Genomic DNA, 21027 nt, shown 5'->3' with positions numbered 1-21027 from the left:
ACCACCAACAGCTCCCGGCGCAGCCGCCGCCGCAGCCGCCGCCGCCGCCGCCGCCGGGCAAGCAGGCACCGGCGGGCCCCGGCGGCAGCGGCCGGGCTCCCGGCCACCAGCACCCCGCTCTCCAGACCCATCAGCACCCCGCGGAGAAGGACGGCAGGGAGAAGGGCTGCTGCGCCGCCCTACTCCAGCACAAGACCCACCAGGCCATCGGCAAAGGCGTCCTGAGCAGGAGACCGGAGTAAGTGAGAAGGGGGAAAGCGGGGGCGCAGGGGTAGCGGTGGGGGAGCAGGAGTGTAACGGGCTCTTTCCGGGCCCAGATCCAAGAGGGAACTGGGTTATACCCCCCTGCAGCCTTGCACGGAAAGAGTCAGTGTGTGGGTGGGTGGGGAATCCCTCCCTCGAAGCCTTGTCGGGGAGCGCAGGCAGAGTGCGAAGAGGAGCCAGGATGCTGCTTCCAAGAGGCATTTGCCTTCTAGTTCACCGCTTTTATTTTCATGTACAAGTGTCCGTGGCCCGCGTGAACCACCCGGGCTGCTTGCCCGCGGTACTCACGCACAGCTTCGTACCCTCGTTGGCTGTCATAAATAAATAAGTCTTTGATCAAAGATGAGTGTGGTTTAGCCCAGGCAGAGAGAAGCTTTGCAAAAGGACAGCAGCGTTGTGGCAAGCTTCTGTTTGCCTTAAGTCGCTGGTATCTGTCAGAAAAAAACCCACATCATCTCTGGAATAAACTGGGATTTTCCTGCCCTCACTGATGTAAGGGGTCTGGGGTATGCATTATATTGCACATGATGTCTATATCTTCATAGAGATACAGATGCTGTACATATGTTTGACATTTAGGATGCCTATCACACTTGTGTGTGGGTTGCCTTTTTTTTTTTTTTCCTTTGGTGAGTGGCACCTGACACTGATCCAGCTTTTCCAAAGGACAAAATATTTTTGCTGGTCTTTCCTCTTCAGTGAAGAAAGCATGACTACTAATACTGAATACTGATAATGGTCTATGTGCATGCATGTATAGTAAACAAGGATGAGCATTCCAGCACTATACGTGGTGGAAAAGGCTGCTACTGAAGAGTCACATTTTCTTGGATTACGTATCCAGTACATGCCATCAGTTCACCAGCTGGTAATTACAACTGCACTCAGTATTGCATTGTCCTTTGTTTAGGCACTTTGAAAGCAGGTCAATGTTTTCTGGTTGAAAGCTAGAGTTAGTGAAGTTAGGAAGAGAAGGAGCATAGTTTCTGATGTGGTTTCTTTTATGTAAGAAAAAAGCTAATATAAGTAGTAAAACTATATCAGAATTTCTTTCCTAGAACAAACTCAATTGTTTTGGTTTTAGTAATGTCAAAACAAATGAAATATGCAGTACACTGTATAGCCCAAAACGTCTTCCTTGTCTCTTTTGACAGTTTAAATAAAAGGGCCCCTTCTCTCTCATGTTTGTTTTGAATACACAAGCGTAGCTACAACATGGAGCTGGATTTTCAGCTGGTGTAAGTAGAGTTACGCCACTTCATAACAGCTAAGTATCTATCATGTGATTCTATGAAAATCAGTGGAGAAATTACTATTGAAAGAAATACTATTAACGGAATATATACAGTCAGAGCATGCTTGAATCTGAAAAGACAGATCCATAAAATGCTGCACTATAAGACTCAAATTTTGCAATCACAACTTAAAGGAAGTGAGTGGGCTACTCAGAGTATTAATACAGGTGGTAAGCACTTGCAGGATCTGGGCCTTATTCATCATGCAATAGATGGAGTTTTAAAAAGACGTAGGGCCAGATCCTGAACTCATGCCAATTGGTGTAAATCCAGAATAACATAGTTTAAGTCAAGTCAAAACAGTAAGAAACCCGTATAAAAATGCATCATCAACCTCATTGTTTTTTCAGTAGTGAATCCCTGCAGTGAAGGCTCTGTTAGAAACATTGTATCGGCAAGGGCTTTCCTTTCTTCTGAACAGAGTTTCTAACATACGTCATTCCACAGATTGAAGAATCAATTTCTATGCATAAGTCTAAATACCTCCTTCTTATCTGAGATTTTTTAGCAGTGGGGTTGGACTGGGGGAAGAATTGTAGATTTTTTTTCTTCCTACCAAAATTGCACAAAGAGAAAGTGCATTAAGAGCACAGCTGATCACTGGTATATCATACAATAATCTTTATGTTTCAGATGGATGGATGGATGGAGCCTTTCTGTGGAAAGTCAGGGCTGCTGCTGGGGATAACAGAGCAATCCCTGCAGCGTTCTTCACTCAGGAAGATTAAAATAGACTGCTTCTGTTTCCTTCTATAGCTTAGGCAAACTAAAATCTTTGTATAGAAAAGGAAGTATATGAGATACAAAACAGTCTACATTTCTCACTCCTGCAGGTTAATTTTTTATTTTTTTTTTTTTGCCACTGATTGTATATACTGTGTTTCATCCTCTCTCATCTCTGACTGTTAGAATGAAATCAAAGAGACTGCAAAATCTAACTTAAAGGCAACTTGTATAGAGGATGGGGAATCTTTCAGCACCTATTGACAGCATGCCCAATATCCCTTATGATCCAGCTTGCCAACCTAAGACTTATATTTTTGCTTATGAGTGACAGCAGGGAACATACACTTTGATACCTACACAGACTAGGTATCTGCACTGTTTTCCTTCCTCCCCACATCTAAACATGTTTTTCCCTCTATTATAAATCCTGAGATTCAGTGTTATCTAATTTTTTTTCTCTTAGCCAAGAGCATAGGAGCTGACTGTTCACTACAGAAAATGGCCACTACAGAAAATGGCCAAAATAGACAGAACATAAAGGGTATTTTAGCATGTTAGGATGTAGTGGCTGAAAGCAAGGGTTAAAGCAGCACCCAGGTAGTGCCCAGCTGTTACTGCCCAGTAATGGAATTTCCTCTGCCTCTCACAAAACAGGATGTTCTGGCAGCATGTTTAAGTTTACTTGTGCTGGCCCTTCTGACCTCAGACACAGCCCTGGGATTTTACCCATTTTGAATCAAGATTGAGGGTTTTTTGCAGCCCAGCTCACCTCAAGCCCTGGATAGAAGTGAAGACCTAAGCTTTTGAACATTTGTGACTATTCATGTGAGCTGGGGCAGTCTTCTGTAAGGTGATCGGAATTAAAAATAACTGAAGCATCTCTGTTCTTTTAAAGAAAAGTTCAGTCTTGTTTTCATTGTTCACTTTTTAAAAAAACTGGTAAGTTTGCTTTTTCTAAAGTCTTTTTTTTTTTTTTTTTTTAAAAAAAAGCCTACATTTTAAAAGGGAACAAAACCAAGCCCCTCTCTAGAAAAGGAAGTATTCCTGAGTTATGCAGAGGACTACTGATTATTGCTGCATGTCATTGTGTGAGAAATGTAGTACTGATCATACCTATGAAAAGAAAGACATGAAGAAAGATTTTTGCAGAGATTCTCAGCAAGAATTAGGCTGATTATTATTCTGTGGCATCTGTCTCTTTCTACCTTAGGAGTCTATTGCATAAGCGCCTCACAGCTTTAAAAACAAAAAAATAAGGTCATTCGTCATGGAATGTTTTGCTTCAAAAATACAGGTTGCCAAATTAGCATAGCTTAGATCACCCTTACTAGGCAGCCTCTTGTCTTAAGGGACCATCCCAAAGTATCATCAAATCCTGTGAGTATAAATTTTCCTTCCCTTCTTTATCAGAATACTACGTCTTTGCCAGTCCCCAGTCCCCTTCATTGAGTATCAGGGAAATGCCACAGGGTTGAATTAGGAAATTAAGTCGAAATGGCTCAAATCCTGCTAGCTTTTTGTCAGTTAAACTCTCAGTAGGAGATCTGCCTATAGAAGGACTTCAGATTTTGAGCCCATGCATTAGCTGGAAAACTCACTTGGATAAATACAGTTAGAATCATAGCTAGTAATCCATTATAGTTCCTTCCCTCAAAAGTCATGGGTGCAATTTACAAGCATTCTGCATTAAAGTGGCATTAAAATCTTTTAACCGTTTCATCAACAGTGAAAACAAGGCACAGAAACAGTGTTTGTCTAGCATGACATAAAGAATGTAAGTACTGCCTTTAAATTATTAGCCTGTGTTTGCTCTACAAGATACCTCCTCATGCAAAACAAACTCTGAGAACTCATGGAAGAAATTATCTAAAATCACATTTTTCCAGAGATGTTAAAGCTCATTTGGATTTACACTGGACTGAAAACTGTTTTGTTTTATTTTGGTTTAGGATGGTATTTTTTATCTTAAAGAGGCAAGTTTTAAAAGTCAGTGTTAAAGTCACTTAGTTGCTGTTGTGGTCTGAGAATGTTTGCTATGTTTTTGTTTAATTTCAAAAGCCTAATTATGTAAATTTAAAATGAAATTATTGCATATGCAAAGGTGCTGTTTTCCATAATTATTCTTTTTAACTATGCATTAATGTTCTATTCTATGGATTATCTCCAGGGTAAAGGCATTAGACAAAATCCCACTGATTTCAATGGATACTAACAATAACTGTAAATATTATGGCTTACTATTAACATATTTTGCTATATTTGCGCATTGCACCAGCACAAAAAGGAAAAAAAAAAAGAAGACCAGAACAACTCTTGAGTGGCTTGTGTACCCCAGATACCCATTCCTTTCACTCTGGGCATACAAGGAATGCTACATTTTCCCTCTGCTTTCATTCTTTAAGATTTCCCCCAGCTTGTTTCAGGGTTTAACTCTCTTGAGCTTTCACAGAAATAGTTGCATTGGTGCTGCCCCGGGTTTTGCAAATCCCTGCTAGCAATTACCATTCCAGCATCAAATGTTATTTGGAGTAGAGTGCTGTAAGCTGGTTTCAAATGACAGAGGTCTGTACTGGCATAGCTACACAAATGCTAAAGTCCTGCTTAGATGATTTTGAAGCAATGAGCATAATGAGAGGAAAAAAGAAAGTAGACTCTGTGACTATGTCCCATTTAAAAATATATCATATTGGTTCCATTCACATTGTAATCAGCCTAAGACATACTCTGTGACATGAACACACCTGCATCGTGTCTACATCAGGGTCTGTAAAATCCCAGGTAGAGGGATATGGAATTGATGATTCACAACAATATTTAAGAAGTAACAGATGAAGTGAGAGAAGAAAAAGGTCTCAGCTTAGGAAGGGTTCAGGATGAAGTCCTAGGTATAAAATTGCTGAGTAAAGATGGCATGAGGAATTTCACCCACAGGGATAGCACCTCAATATGATGCTGTATAAAGTCCTGGCCAAAGCAACACAGTGTCAAGTCTGAAAATACTATTGTGGGAAATCTCACTGACAGTATGGAAACATCAGGAAGCAGTAACAAGGAAGGAATTTGTGTGAAATACTGCCTAGCTGTGCCTTAGACAGATACTACCTATGTATCTGTGTCTCAAGCCCAGTTAGAGCAGTACCTGGAGTAACAAAGACTCATCCTAATCTTTTAACTAGAGAAGCCAAGGGCTAAAAGCAACTGCAAAGAAGGTGACTTTTTTTAATGCTTAAATGAGGAGGAATTAAAATGTATTATTTTGTTTTTCTGATGAGATGGTGATGTTATGTCACTCAGCTATATGTTCTGTTGCATCCAGGCTGCTCTTCTCTGGTGGCAAGGGTACCTTTCTTCCATATGCTTTGTAATGGCTCATATAGTGTCACTTACCAGGGAGATCCAAAGTAAGGCTTTATAATAAGACTTTAGAAGCAATGTGCTCACATGGCAACACCGTTAGCGTTCAAAAGAATTCATGCATGGCTGTTTGGAAGAAAGGAAATATGTCCCAAATGAGTAAGTATTAACAACACCCTTGAAAATTCCTGCTGGGGACTCGGTGCCAGGTGACTCTTGGGCTGGCTGTCCCATTCTTTGCAGCATGTGCAGTGTGGAAGAACACCCATCATTCTGAGATTGCAACAAGCAGCTGATACTTCCATGTCCTTCATAAAATGCTGCACACACAGGAATCTACAATTTAGACATGGTTCATACAGTTTATGCATGCAGCAAGTGGCTACTTACATCAAGCACAGACTGTACATATTCCCACCTACACCATACTTGAAATTATTTGCACTTTTAGTCAGAGTAAGACAGACAAATCTAGCCCTGGTGTACTCTTCTAGTCCTTAGACTGTGCCAGACCAGAGCCTGTCTGGTCTTCTATTAATTATGGCTTCTACCTACTCATTTAAAAGAAGTGTTCATGTGATAAAATGAAGTACACTTCTACAAGCAAAAATACCTCTAGACAAACAGGTGTATTAGATTGTAGAAATTTCCTAGTTGTTTGGGTTTTTTTTCCCTTCTGTCTTGGAATCCAAGTAGAAACAGTAAAAAAGAAGTCTCTCTACCTTAATCTTTCTATACATAGGGTTTATTAATCTGCTTTCCTACTATTTACCCTATAAACGCATTGTTAGGTTGCTTGTTTTCTCCTTTCTTTCTTAGTTCAGCAGTGGTTTATTTCTCTTTTTTCCATTCTCAGTTATGAAACCTTTTTTTGTTCCTCCCTTAGGAAAACATTATAGAAAGCCAGAAATATTAATCTGTTTAACAGATGGAAAATATATCATTTGTTATAAAAATACCTGTAGCCTGTGATTGCTACTTTGTCCATATTCCATGGAAACATATAACCATATAAGAGTCAATAAGAAAACAAGAAAAGAGTAATTCAGGAAGACAGGGCCTGAAATATGACCATTCTGCCTTTCCTTTTCTCTTTTTCATTTTTTTTTTTAAATTATATTTACATTTTTTTCCTTTGAAGAGATATCTCTTGAAACAAACTAGTAATGTTCTTGTATTCATCAATTCTGGAGTTTGTAATTTCATTTAGCTAAGCCTTAGGTGAGAAAATGAGTCTTGACTATTGGATTTGTTCTGCCCAATGGCTCTGTTTAAGATCTCTTAGTTAGAGCATTGGACTAACAATCTTAAGATCAAAATTTAATTTCTCCTAAATTTATTTTTAACAGACTTGTGATGCTGGACAGTCCCTTGCATGTCTGTGTATTTTAAGATCTGTAGCAAAGCAGTTGGTGATCTATTGTTACAGATAAGAGTGGGCAGATAGATCAGGAATGATCCTTTCTATAAATTTCAGCATAGGAAGCAGCATTAAAGCTCCCATCATTACTTGCAATGTGTACTGCAATGCAACATGTGTATTGACACATGGAAGAGAGAATGTATTTGCATGAGCATTTGTCTACAGTGAACAAAGTTGAAGCAGCACCTAGTTTCTGTGCTTTTTACACAAAGAAAAGCAAATCATCTGGAGGAAATCAGTGTGTCTTTACTGATGTCAATACAGCCATGACAATTTACATCACCTGAGGATCTGTACCAGATTTTGTGTATCTGTCCTCACACACAAATACACATACATCCACTAGTTTAAAAGTGTGTTGACAATAGCAATGGATAGCAACTCATCACAAAAATATCAGTAGACAATGAGAAAACCATTAAGCAACATTCTGATTCTTCATATAATAGGTTTGTAATGTTTTCTCATGGTATTTTAATATAAGGTGGTAGGAGTTATGTTGCTGCAGGGTTATAAAGATGTATTTGCTCTGTTTGGTAATGTTTTTTCTTTTCTCTACCCTGTGCATGTACCCTCAGTATGCTTCTCACACAGGTATTATTTTTATTGCTTTGCTAAGATTATGCTCATTGATCAGCTGTTATTTTCATGTGCTCTGAAGTTGCACTTTCTGAGGGGGATAGAAGGAGATCAATATTTTCCATAACGAGTGACATCTAAGAGGGGACATTTTGGTGAAATTAAAGTGATTTTGAATAAGAAATTTAAAATGGCAAACCTTATCCTTCCTGCCCCCTTCTAGCTGTAAACAAGGGGATCTGTGAGCTGCCGAGCTAATGAAGTTTGGCTTCCAGAAGATTTGTGTCATGGTTACATTTTTGGATGCCTAACAAGATATGAGTTCTGATGTAAGCTGCTCCGGTGTTGAGACTTTTATAACATCTCTGCAACATGGAGACTTCTGTGTGGAGTAATGGCTTCAGTTCATTCGGCAGCCTTTCCCTTAGTGGAAAACCTCCAAAGTTCTCTCTTTTACACACCAACAGCTATTTTCATGGAACTCATAAGAGTTTAGTATCTCTGAGATCACTGTCATTCACTCAAACTTGGTTGAAAATCACAGTGGGATCTGCAGTTACAAAGTAGGAACCAACATAGACATGCACACCCATGTAGAAGAAGAGAGACGCACATGTTCATAGAAGGAAAAAGGAAGAGATTATATGGTCACAGAAAACATATTTTGCTTAGGAACCTAGGCAGTAAAGACCAAGTCCTAGATATTCTTTTTTAATTAGCTCACCAGTACATCAAAATGGCTGAACAGTCCACTCCAAATCTTTCTTGGAACTGGTATTCTATGTGTAATAGCATCTTAAAAATCTTGGAATATTACAGTTATAAAGAATTGGGAAATTACTGTAGGAATTCAGGGAGCACCTAGGTGAAGGTTTATCACTGGCAAATAGAGTGTGTTGCTCCTCCTGGCTTTGCGTATGAAGTTGTTGGATCATCTTAATCCACCTGCCAACATTTGCATGGGCATGGGCTGCTGCTGGGACAGTTACTACTAGAGAAGTTAATTGATATTTGCTGAAACACACTAAAGCATCTATGTCATTCTGAAGAGTAGCAGAAAATGGACACTGAAATTATCATAGATCTTAAAGAGGTTTTGGATTTTCTTCAGTTTTTGCTGTACTTTGGATATTTCTTCAAATTCTGACCTTCTATTAAAATTCAGGACCTTGCTGTCAATCTGTTTGTCTCTGATGTCGATTTCCAGGCAGTCCTCTAAAGTGGTTCATACTATCCTGCTCCAGTGGGAGAGTTGCTCTGACAGCACCTCCTTCAGCCTCAGCATCCAGCATCTTGGTGTTGCTGTGCCAGGGTGGACACTGCCTCCATGGAACATCCTCGGATCTGCCTTCTGGAGCAAAGTGGATTTGTCCCTGAAGTTCTTAATAGATTTTATATATGATAGCATTTTCCAAAAGAGAGGGTACCTCTCCAGATTTGTAGTGATTGTTACCTTTCTTTCTACTTCAGCTCAGACCTCTCTCTCTCCTTGCTTTTGCCCCTCTGTGAGGAATACTGTTTCTGCCTATGTTGGGCTGTTCCAGGAAAAGTTTCAGCTCTGCAGTCAGTTCAGAAGTCTCGAAAATGTCCTTGTGTTTCATTTGCTGGTTTTTAATTTGCAAATCCACTCCCAGTAGGACACCAGTAAATTGCCTGTGTCTGCCTAGGTACTCACATGACCCCCTTCACCATAGTAACTGAATAATCTGGATTTGTCCTGAGGGCCCATGCTGATAGCCACTGGACCACTAACCTTCATCTGAACTAGCAAAGAACCTGAGGAATCTCCTCCCATTTCTCTGAGCATTCCCTGGTTCTCTGGCCAAAGAACTCTCTTCAGGTAGTTTTCTTCTGTGATGTTTTGTGCCAATGAATCTATATCCAGTCAAACTCCTGATGTAGGTAGACTGCACAGCTCTGATCAGTAATTTGCACTACTTTACAATATATTTAAGTCTAAGAGCCAGATTCTGTTACCACTTAACTATAAATCTGAGTGACTGAACTCATTTAACTAAGTTGCTTCAAATTTGAAGAGACGTAAAATATGCACAACTTCTGATGTTATGGATCTTCTTGAACTCACTTCTGTCCTACCACTGGAGCTAGATAGTTTGAGTTAGCTATTAGCCTATTAGATTCTGTGCAAACTTGCCATGGCAATCATTTGGGATGGCACAGACAACTGCTATAATGCTTCCCCCAAGAATTCTTTATTATTCATTTGGGAAAATACTGATCTCTATGTTAGCTGCAGCAACATCTACTGCTGGTCCCTTGTTTCTGCCAAAAAAGAAGAGAGTTTCTCATCTTTGTCAAGTTGAATACATAAATATTGATTTCACCAGACATGCTCTGACTGGAACTATTATACCACCTTTATCACCTCATTTACCATGGCTCTTACACAGCCATGCAGATTTGGAATACCAGATTGTATCCTTGATGGATAAAAAGTGTAGACAAAGAGTTTCAGTCTCAGACATTTACGGATATTTAACCTCTCAAAGGTGGAAGAAAGAATCTACTTGTTTTTAAGAGAGTGATCAGACTTCTGCCAAACTCCATTTGCTTTCTGCAGGTTATTTTACAAGTTGGCAGAAGAAAGGAAATATTGGTGACAGGGAAAGAGGGGAAGAAGAGGATGAGAGACATCTACAGTATGTCTCTACTCTCTGCTAAGAGCAACCTTCAGGCTTGTTTTAAGTCTATATTAGCCTACTCTTCAAATTCCAAGCCTGAAAGCTTGACTGGAGCGTGGCCTCAGGACTGCATTCCAGCCGTGGATGCACCTGCATGCTCTCCAAAGTCTCTGCAGAAGTCATAAGGTATATCATATTTCTGTGAACAGCAGTGGGGAGAAGTTACAAAGGGAAGGGGAAAGAGTCCAGTGGAAGCTATAGAATGCAGGAGGGCCAGGAGCCCCATAATCTTATCTTGCAGAGGCTGTGAAGTTTTTGAATGCCTGGTTCATTTATGTGTGCAACTGTAGTGAGGCTTCGGCTTAGCTGGGGGGAGGGAAAGAATGACAGGGGTTTATGTTCTGTTTTTATGAAGCCTCTTACTCAGGAGAAATTAATAATAAACAGCACACGCTGAACATTATCCTTAACAAATACTGACTGGTTGAAGCCAGTAGGCAACTCCTGGGTTTAAGGAAGAAGCCCACTACTGTATGCCCAGAGTGTATGTGACTAGTTCTTATTACTGCAGGATGGGAGGTTTATCAGATCTCATTAAACAATGCAGTTTAAGATGGTCAGGCAGTGTCTGAGAAATCTTCAAGAGTGCTGGGAGAGGACAGTGAAGTATGTCTGCAGATATCAGCATCTTCAGTATATCTTCGCCTGGCATTAGCACCTCTTTCTTCAGATTAGATGCTGGGGACCTTGATCTTCTGTGTAACTTCACAGGATACACACACACACATAGCAAAGATGTTATCCCTGTTCACATGCTGGTGTAAGTTTGTCATCAGGTTCCTCTCACTGTTTTGACAACAGGCCCCATTCCTCATTGTCTTCCTTGTATGAAGTTGTTTTCTTTTGTGTGACATGGGTTTGAGATGCTAGCAAATCCTCACGGAGCAGTTTACATCCCACTGCCTCAAGCACAGATGATAATATGACTTATAAAGTGTAAGGATCAGGGCCATTCTTCTGCTGCAATTTTTTACAGTGCTTCTTTGCAGGCTGCTATGGCCAACTCTCTAACACCAGAAACACCTGTATTTCAGAGATGAGCACATATATAAGTAATGTTACTTTTTCTGAAGTGCTTTCAGAAGTAATGCAGTTATTCACAGGTGAAATATTGATAGAGTATGTCCCTACCAATATCTAAAAAAGCAGCAAGTAACAAGTATGTAAGGTATTACTCTAGTACACCTCTAACCATGGCAAGATCTTGCTACAGGATGAATAAAAGAAACAACATGCAAAAGTAGGTGATAATAATGATAATGTCTCTTCTGCATTAGTCTATCAGTAGATCCTTCAGTGCTTACAGAGGTAGTCCTCATTTTACAGAAGGTGATGAAGACATAGAAAACATTTTGCTTGTGTTCACCCAGCTAGTCAAAGCTGAGAGTAAAACCTGTGTCCTAAGGCTCTGATCTGTCAAGTAGGCTATAGTACCTTGAAAAGAGGAGACAAATAGGACAAGAAGAGTTAAATGTTATGAGGTCACTTTTATGGCACAAATAACATCTCTCTAAATTCTGATTTCTTATTCACTCCCTAAACAGCTGGATATGACGAAGATGATCAGAGGGCTGGAGCACCTGTCCTATGAAGACAGGCTGAGGGAGTTGGGGTTGTTCATCCTGGAGAAGAGAAGGCTCCAGGGAGACCTTATAACAGCCTTCCAGTACATAAAAGGGAACTACCAGAAAGATGGAGAGGGTCTTTTTGCAAGGATGTGAAGTGATAGGAAAAGGAGTAATGGCTTTAAATTGAAAGAGGGTGGATTCAGCTTAGATGTAAGGAAGAAGTTCTTCACTGTGAGGGTAGTGAGGCTCTGGAACAGGTTGCCCAGAGAAGTTGTGGATGCCCCCTCCCTGGCAGTGTTCAAGGCCAGGTTGGACGGGACTTTGGGCAAGCTGGTCTAATATCCCTGCCCATGGCAGAGGGATTGGAACTAGATGATTTTTAAGGTCTCTTCCAACCCAAGCTATTCTATGATATCAAGAAGAAGTTTGGCCCATTAAAGATCTATAACTTGACCAAAAATCCTTAACAGCTATTCATGATTGGTGCCAGTTATGTACACTAGAAAGAATAAGCAGTAGAGGCTGGAGATAAAATTGAATATTGAATTTCAGGAGGAATTGAAACACATGGTTTCAGGTTGGCAGAACTGTGAATGTGTATTGCATGCAAGTCCAGCAAGGTTTACAAAAGCAGCTAGTCCAGCAAGAAAATGTGTTGAAGTAAAAAAGTGATGTAGGTGTGTTAAAGTCAAGAAGTCAAGAAACCACACATGCATGCTGGAGTGTGTTTTTTTTTTCTTGCAGCAATGAACCAGTTATGTGTTGCACATAACTGCAACAGGGGTAGTGAGAGAAGGTAGGTTAAGAGCCTGTAATCTCTGCTGTTTCAGTCTGGTTTGATGGGAGAAAGCTCAGCAAGCACATGGAAGACACTAAAAATATTCCTCTTGTGGGAGCAAAAGGAAAAGCCTCCCACAGAGGCAGGCACTGCATGTGAGCTAGGAAAGCGGAAAATAATTATCACATCTGTGCATGTGAATAAGTTGACATAGTACCTTCTCCAAAAACCACTGCCTAGCAAGATGTGTTTTCTTCTTGCCACAGATATATTTTCCCTCTCCCTGTCCTCCTGTTAAATACAGAGCCATATTGGGGTCTGCTGCCTCCATCCCCTCCTCCCCTGACACAATCAGGGCAGTACATGCAATCACCAAGTCATGCAGACAGTTGCAAAGTCTTGCTCTGCCAGATTTTTCCTGCCTCATCCAAGGAGAACTCTTGCATGACTGATACATGTGGCTTAATGTATTTTGGACTGAGATTTTAATTTCCAGTAATAAAGAGTATTTGCATTCCGACATCCCTCCTGTTTGTGGTACAGGGCTTGATGGTAACAGTGTTTTATTACTTCAGGTCTGATTAACTGTTACCTGGGGACATCACTTTGATAGGGATCCTCCATCCTGCCTGATTTTTCATTCAGCATTGGGGCAGGCCCCGGTGTTTTACAACCCCAAAGGATGCTGTTTGACACACTCCTATGCATCTGTGAGAGGGGGGCATGCTCTGGGAATTCTTATACAACTTAAATATGTTGCCCACAGTTAAGGGGTGCATTCAGTATAGACCTAGGCTGCATTTGGTAATGACAGAGATGGCAAGGGAGATCTGGAAGAAGGGCAAAAATGGCTTCAGGATATGAATGTGCCTTGGACGTTTCTGGAATTTCTTTCTCTTACCAGAAATGAACTATTTACATTGGTTACTTTTTCTTTGAAGCTTGTACTATAGGAGTATACAGATTTCCTCAATTTGAAAGGACTCAGCACCTCAGAGGATCAGGACCTCTCTCATCTTTATCTTCCAGCTCTGTTTTTCATTTCTCCATTCTGGTTTTATTTGCTGCTGCTTTGAATCCCTGAGATGAACACTAACCAGAGGCACAATTAGTAACTGTTCCCTTAAGATCCAGTATGGCACTAGTTGGAGATATGTCACAAAAATAGCTAAAATATAACCGATTTAGTGACACTTCTCTATTACTACTCCTTTTATTAAAGTCATGAAAAAAATTAGGACCTGAGTGGCTCCTGATAGTACAGTAGCATTTCAAAGATATGAGCAAAATTGAAACTGGCCTTCAGGAAAAGATCTTGAAGCCCCTCTCCAAACTTGTCTCCTTCCAGACAGCATCTCCTGTTTATCCTTACCTAGCTTGCCCTTGTTCCTCTTTCTCACTTGCAGTTACACACTCTCTTTCCCTCCAAACCTCCTTTCTACAGCTCTGCTGCAGGAGTAGTGTAGGTGGCAGCTACACCACAATGGCAGCATATGAATACAGCACTCAGAATAAGGCTGTGATGAAGGCTTCTGTTGCTGGATTCCCAGATGGCTGTTGAGGGGATGAGGAGCATGGCATGTCTGCATGTACTGAACAGTGAATGGGTAGGGTGAAGTGACATGTGAATGATATACCTGTATCCCCATGAGAATATGTCTGTCTTTCTCTCTAGATATACATGTCTGTGCAGAGAAGTGAAGGCTGAAGGAATGAGGGTTTCAACAGTATTTACACATATATATTCACTCACAATTGTCTGGGTGAACAGTCTGAGATGTGTTTTATGTCACCTATATCCATTTTTTATAACTGGTGACTTATATGGGCTTCAGGAAACCATTGAGTTAACAAAATCATAAATAAGAAAAGATGGAAGGGAAGATTTGCCCAATGTTTTTTTTAAAAAAAAAACCCTTTAAATTTAATTGTTTTGTTTAGTGCTATGTTGATGACTACAGAAAAAAAATCAGCTCTTTTGACCTGTGCTTTGTACTTCAAAGAGTAAGTGACCACATTCTGAACCAGGGATTAAGAAGGCTCTAGAGATATCTTAGAAGAAACTGAGTAAGCAACAAAGAAGTCATACTGCAAGAAGGAAAGCACTAAGTAGAGCCTTCTAAGGAAAAGGAAGTTGAGCTTGGGAAATTTCTGACAGTGTGCAAAAAAACACAGGTGGGAATGCTCAGGCAGCAAACAGAATGCTGACGGAGGCAAGTAAAATGCTGACTATTCACCTGTTACCCAGTTCCTGCTATACACTGAAACAAAGAGCCACAGGTACATATACTTCTAAAATCAAGTGTAGCCTTCCTCAGTATCAACTGTCAGACCACAGTTCATGGAGCTAAAAGATGGGTTGACTTTTCTTGCCACTCCATTTCTGAGCTGTTGTAGCTGACAGTGTGACAGGTGCTGTAAGATCAGCAGCAGCCACAGCTTTATTTTGACAGAAACTTTAGAGATGTAATTATTGATACTAACACCATAACAGGGGATGCTCCTATTTGAACTGAAACAGTGCATTTTGTTTACTACCATTACCCTCTACTAATAGGGGAGATCTCTGATGGCAAGTAGTCCATGCCAGTAGGCTACCATGCATATGCCTTAAACTAGAGTGAGCTTAGTGACATTTGTCTACACTTCCCCAGGTGGCAAACCCAAGTTTGCTCAGTGGAGCTGCTGTGTAAGTCCAGAACTGCATTTGTGAGGTAGGAATTGCTGGACAGAATTAAGATGAATGCAAGAGGTCTGCATTTTTAAGAAGAGACATGGAGAACTAGAAGAACTGATGCTGCAGGACTCAGGCAAAGACTTGAGTGTTGTGCGAAGGACTAGCACATGCTGCCTGTGGGGAGACAGGTGAAGGAAGGCGCAAGACTGTAACAGCATGGGAAAGAGTAAGACAGGATTCTAATGCATTAGTAGAACTGCATGGAAAATCTACACTGGAATAACAAGCAATTAACACAGGCAGCTTTCTGCATCAGCAGTAGAGCTATGTGGATGAATTGGTCTGGGCTAGTAGGGTTTGGGTGTACTGGCAGCTGCATGGGTGCTCAGGACTCAGCTAATGGAGGTGCTGCAGGTGAGGAGAAACTGCAGAGCTGCCCCAAGGAAGCCTGCTTGTGCTCTGCTTGGCACCAAGCAGTTGCCATTAATCTTTCACTTGCCCAAGCACTGATATTCATATAAATTATGAAGAAAAAAAAGTTCCTCAAATGCAGCAGGAAAGGGCCTTTAGCTTCATATTTATGAACTTAGATAAAAGAGAACTTGATATGAACCTGGAAAAGTGACATCTCAATTTTATCCTGCCCATCATGATGATGAGTGCAAGTGTGGGTTGATTACTTGCTACTGACCCCTTTCCTCATTCTTTGTAAAGTTCTGTTTCTCAGAGAACTCCTTTTCACTGAACAGTTCAGGCTGTTCTTTTGTCCTTACAGCCTTGTGATTTCCACTAGCACCAAGCCAGAAATCACCTCATTTGCTAATAGGTATTCTAGTTAATAATAGCAAATCCATCCACTGAGGATATTTCTGGCCTGCTTTGCAAGACAGGAATGCTGGTTTAATGGCATAATGCTGGCAAGCAAGTGGAAATGCTTGCACCCTTTTTTGTAGCTGCATGTTGCACTCTCAGTCTGTGTACCCCTAAGAACTTGTGATGCCCCACATTGCTCACCAAACCATAATTATGATGGTGGAGAGAGCATAACAATTCCATACATAGCTGAAAGTCTTCTGGGTAGAAAGACTTGCTGAATTTTCATAGCACTGGATTTCTGTTTATTGGTTGTTTGGGGATTTGACAATGAAGAATCCAAACCAATATTCTCAATCAGGCTTTTAATATTTTAATTATTAATTATGTAAGAACAGGTTTTCAAGAAAAGATAGATCAAGCAATCTCTCAAACAGCATTCAAACCTGCCTCTGAAACAGATATTCTACAGAATGAACTATAGATCTAAACAAGAAAATTACTCACATATTTTGTCTGTTCCCAATGTCTTCTAGGTGCTTAGTGTATACTTTCTGTTTGTTTACCATGACACAAATGGAGAATAACCATCGAAGGCAATGAAACCCATCCAGTGGAAGTCCACAGCCATGAGCAGACATAAATGAGGAGAGAGCAGAGGCCTTTGGAGTTCTAATGGGCCCGCAGGCAACAGATGCAGATTTAATTAAACTTTCAGTAACTGGATTGAACAGTTAATAGGGAAGGCCTTGGTAGAAATACAGACTGCATTTCTAACTAAAAAAAATATCGTGAATAAGCAAACAAGATGAAGCGTAGTGCTGTACTCAGCAGTGGTTGTTGTCTGTAAGAGAACAATTGGCCATAGTAATGGACATGGCATGGGTCCCAGTGCCATAGCAGCTGTTCTGTGCATTGCTGCATATAGCAGAGTTCATGCCCACCCTGGTTCTATCGTGAGTGAGACAAAGATGCATCGAGAAACATGTTTTCTTTTAACTTTCCTATTTTAGACCCAACAGAATTTTATTTTCTAAACACTCGAATGAGTATGAAATTAAAAATACAATGTCATATGAAGGCAGCCTTTATAAATGCAAAGAAACAAACCACTTTATTTTGCCTTGCATTTCCCTGGAAAGTATTTACAGGGGCGCATGAATTCAACAGTCAGTCTGTTGTAATACATGCATAGTTTTTAGTATACTTACTCAGTTGTCTCCATTTTGCCTTCTCCTTTAACAGACTGGAGGTCTTGAGACAGACTGCAAGCCTTCCCAAGGAGAGATAATAAAGAGAACTTTGATACAAGAACTTGTTAAGACAAATGAGTTTCAGGAGAGTGATTTATATAAAGGATCTTGTAATCACTCCAACCCCACCACTGCCTGACAGCAACTGTTTTTATGAAGTAAGTTAACACGGGAGTGACTGCTGCATAGCCCTCTCCTTCAGAAGGCTGAGTTAATTAAACAAAACAAAACAAAACAGTTAGAAGGAGAAGATGAGATAGCAGCTGATGCTATCAACTGATAAGACCTGCTACATTTCAGAGGCACATACCATCCAAGAGTCACAAAGCCTCAGCACATTCTGCAAGATGGTGTTTGGTCATCCTGGGCCAGATGGCCTTAATGCTGTTGCATGTTGAGCAGTCTATTCTCAGATGCCAGCATTGTTTTGTAGAGAGCTAAGGGTGATGTGGCAAGTTTCCTATTCTCAAATGTGCTAGTATTGCTTGACGCCAGGGGTTCACAATTACCTCACAGCTTATTGTATTTCATATGGAGCTCGTCGGTGGAAGAGCCTACAGATTTGTCTTTGAGGACTGACCTCCAGATGCATTTGAATTTCAGTTCTATAAGGTTGTACAATTCCCCTTTTTTATTTCTTCCTGCCTGTATCCTCCACCTCTTTCCATTATTAACAGTTCCTCATCTTCTCTTTCACTGGAGCATTCCTTGGATTGACGTAAAAGCCCTAACTTAATTAGTTGCCAAGGCAGAATTGGGATGCCCAAACCCTATGATAACAGTCCACATTCACCTCTTGTACTTCCATCATGCTCTGTTCCTTGCCTTTCTTTGTCTTGCTCCTTGCAGGTTTTTCTTCCTATGAATCTCCCATTGGTAAAAAACATCACATAACCAGAAAGATAGAGGATTTTTATTTTGTCTGAGATCAAACAATAAATGTAAGTGCCATCCCCTTGATCTTTCTGAGATGCTGAGGCTGCCACAGTCTGAGTCATTATAAGCAAGAGAAAGGCTGAGGAAGGGGAACCTTTCTCAGGCACCTCCTAATTTCATCCTAACACTTGAAGCTCTCAGAAACAGCTGTTACAAAGTCACTGATTCTAGTTCCTTGCAGACAAAAGCAACCATGCAGTAGATATCTAGTAACAAAAATTCACAGTACTTTTATTTTGTGCACTGCAGGCAGGAAAACACTTTACAACAAATTTGCAGCCTCTAGCAAAAGAACAAAAGAAAAAAACCTGAGAACTAGAAAATGTCACAGAAAGAGAGCTAAGGAAATCAAGAATATTACAAAAGTCTTATTCACTGTAGGAGTAAGGTGTGGTTAAGTCAGACTCAGTGGCCCTAGAAAGTAAGCCATGTTGTCCACTGGAGAGGGATGATCAGAAAATAATGGTAGGCTGAGGAATGACATGAAAGGATATGACAAATGCATTTAGTTTATAATATCCCAGAAAAAAATGAAAGAGTGGCACAGACTTAAATACATGTAATCAAACTTGGCCCTCCCCAACTGTAACACCTCAGCAGTGCACAATTAAGGAATGTGTCTATTTCTAGGCACTCACAGAACTTTTTTCAGAGCACTTTAGGACATGAAAAGACCAACCTGTTGAGTTGGACTAAGATGGCCTGCATCTTTCATGTCTACATAGAGACCATGAAACTTTGGGTACTATATAAAGGAGAAAAAACCCAACCCTATAGAAATTCAAAACACCATCACTCCTTCTCTGTTTGCTAGCATCTCTAGTGCATCCTGGCCTCAGCTATGTTTTAGCTTCTAAAAGTTGAGGAGTCAGTCTATTTACAGACATACTTTCAGAGGTTTAAGAGTTCAGCTCTGGGTTATAGAGAAGAGGGTGATAGGGAAGGACCCAAACAATTGTCTTTTTCATTTTAAGGATCATGAAAGAAAATATAAGGCTGTGACACTGAACTGCTGAGTAATGAATATTGAGAAATATCCTGCCAACCTGTAATATCTTACCCACTCCAGCTAGCCACTGTTAGATTTCCAGAATCAGTGTAATGTGGAAAGTTCAGCTCATCCCTTAGTCTCTTTGCTATTTAATTTTCCTAAGGAAAAGTCTGGCATGTACTTTGCCTCTGTGCATGGCCTTCAGCAGTGCCCAGCCCCACAGGTCATCCACAGAGCATCCCTTTGACACATCCATGCTATATTCTATTCCAATAATGCTCTCAAGGTGCCCATGACCATTCCAATGGATTCCACTTCTCCTGCTCTGTGATCCCAGTTCTGTGGTCTGCTAGAGGCTTTGGTGTGCACTTCATAGGGGCTCTTACACAGCAGTGCAATTAAGTTTCAATTAGTTTCCAATAGTTGCATGAACTTTATCAGAGGGTTTCTTGTCATTCATACCCTGCACTGAAGCACTAGTTGAAGCAGTTAAGAAATTCTTTCCCTCTATACACAGCCTTAACAAAGCTTTTCAGAAGCATTATTCCTGTTAGAAAAAAAGTTTGTGAATTAAGGGGCTCAGAGGATATGTAATTAGAAACAGTTCCATCAGATAATGGCTGAAGGAATTCCCTTCTTGTCCTGAGGAATACTGTACTTCATTTCCAAGCCAGAAGAATATTAATTTCCATTTACTGAACTCTTCCTCTTTCTGAGCACTCAAACTGACCATTACCTGCCACTGAAACACAGCTGCTTCTGGGACAGAAGGCAGCAGTCCTCTGTGATCAGAATTGACATTTCTTCCACAAAATCTGTTATGCAGGTGTTAGGTTAATCAGCTGAGACCAGGCCATTAGCTGGTGCATGTGACCACAGCCCCTGTGATTTATGTTAACCAAATGGACTTTGACAGAAGACTCCAAGTTTACACATGCAAGTATGGCACAACAACAACAACAAAAATTTCATTTAGTCTTACTAGGAGTTCAGGTGACTTCAACATTACATCTTGCTAGGGACACTGAACCTTACAGCACCTTGTCGTGGCACTGGTGCAATGATGAGTCAGAAGGAAGACCACCACTTACTGCAGCACCCCCTTCAGTATTCATTGGAAGTCTTCAACTTCATACCTAGACTGACTCACTTAGCTTATAATAGTGACATGAGTGCAGCCTGAGGAAGCATAGCTGTAGGCCACTAAGTGTTGCTAAACAGACTTTTTCAGCTTGGTGAAGGGGGTCTAGCAACTGCAGTGAAAACTTGTCACAGTCTGTCTGCTTTCGAGTCACCCTGAATCTGACTTTGCTATGAATTTTGTCATCCTAAACACAAGGATCTCATTCCAAAGGAGAGAAACATACTCTTGCAGTTGGCAAGAATACAACACAAGCAATGCCCAGTCTTAAAACATTTCTAACCACCAGTCTGGAACTAGATGAGCCTCAGTTTGTGCCTGTTCTCAGGATTTTCACATTTTTTCTTATATAAGGTCTCCTCATGCTGCAGTTTCTACTGATGAGAGGAAACTAAGCTATCAAACACAAGCAAAAGGGTAATTTCCCTTTTTGTAATCCAATCAACTGCAACAGTTTAGTCAGAAGTGCAGAAAGACTAGTGCAAAGTGGTAGAGAATCACATAGAAGCTTATGGATGGTCTAAAAG

The 21027-nt window shown here is 40.6% G+C and overlaps 1 protein-coding gene across 4 annotated transcripts in view; it reads left to right on the top strand.

Annotated features, from left to right (window-relative positions):
- Positions 1–6: 6 nt before the first annotated feature.
- Positions 7–21027, top strand: part of IQSEC3 (IQ motif and Sec7 domain 3) — a 103627-nt gene continuing 82606 nt past the window's right edge. For all 4 annotated transcript variants that reach the window (XM_026868401.1, XM_026868405.1, XM_026868404.1 and 1 more), the window contains exon 1: positions 7–238. The gene's annotated coding sequence lies outside the window, so the exon portion shown is untranslated. The remainder of the gene's footprint in view (positions 239–21027) is intronic.

This window comes from Athene cunicularia (assembly GCF_003259725.1).
Source record: "Athene cunicularia isolate RWA chromosome 1 unlocalized genomic scaffold, athCun1 chr1_part2, whole genome shotgun sequence".
NCBI lineage: Eukaryota > Metazoa > Chordata > Aves > Strigiformes > Strigidae > Athene > Athene cunicularia.
The sequence above is the reverse complement of the archived record's forward strand: the minus strand, read 5'-3'. Positions and strand labels throughout refer to the sequence as shown.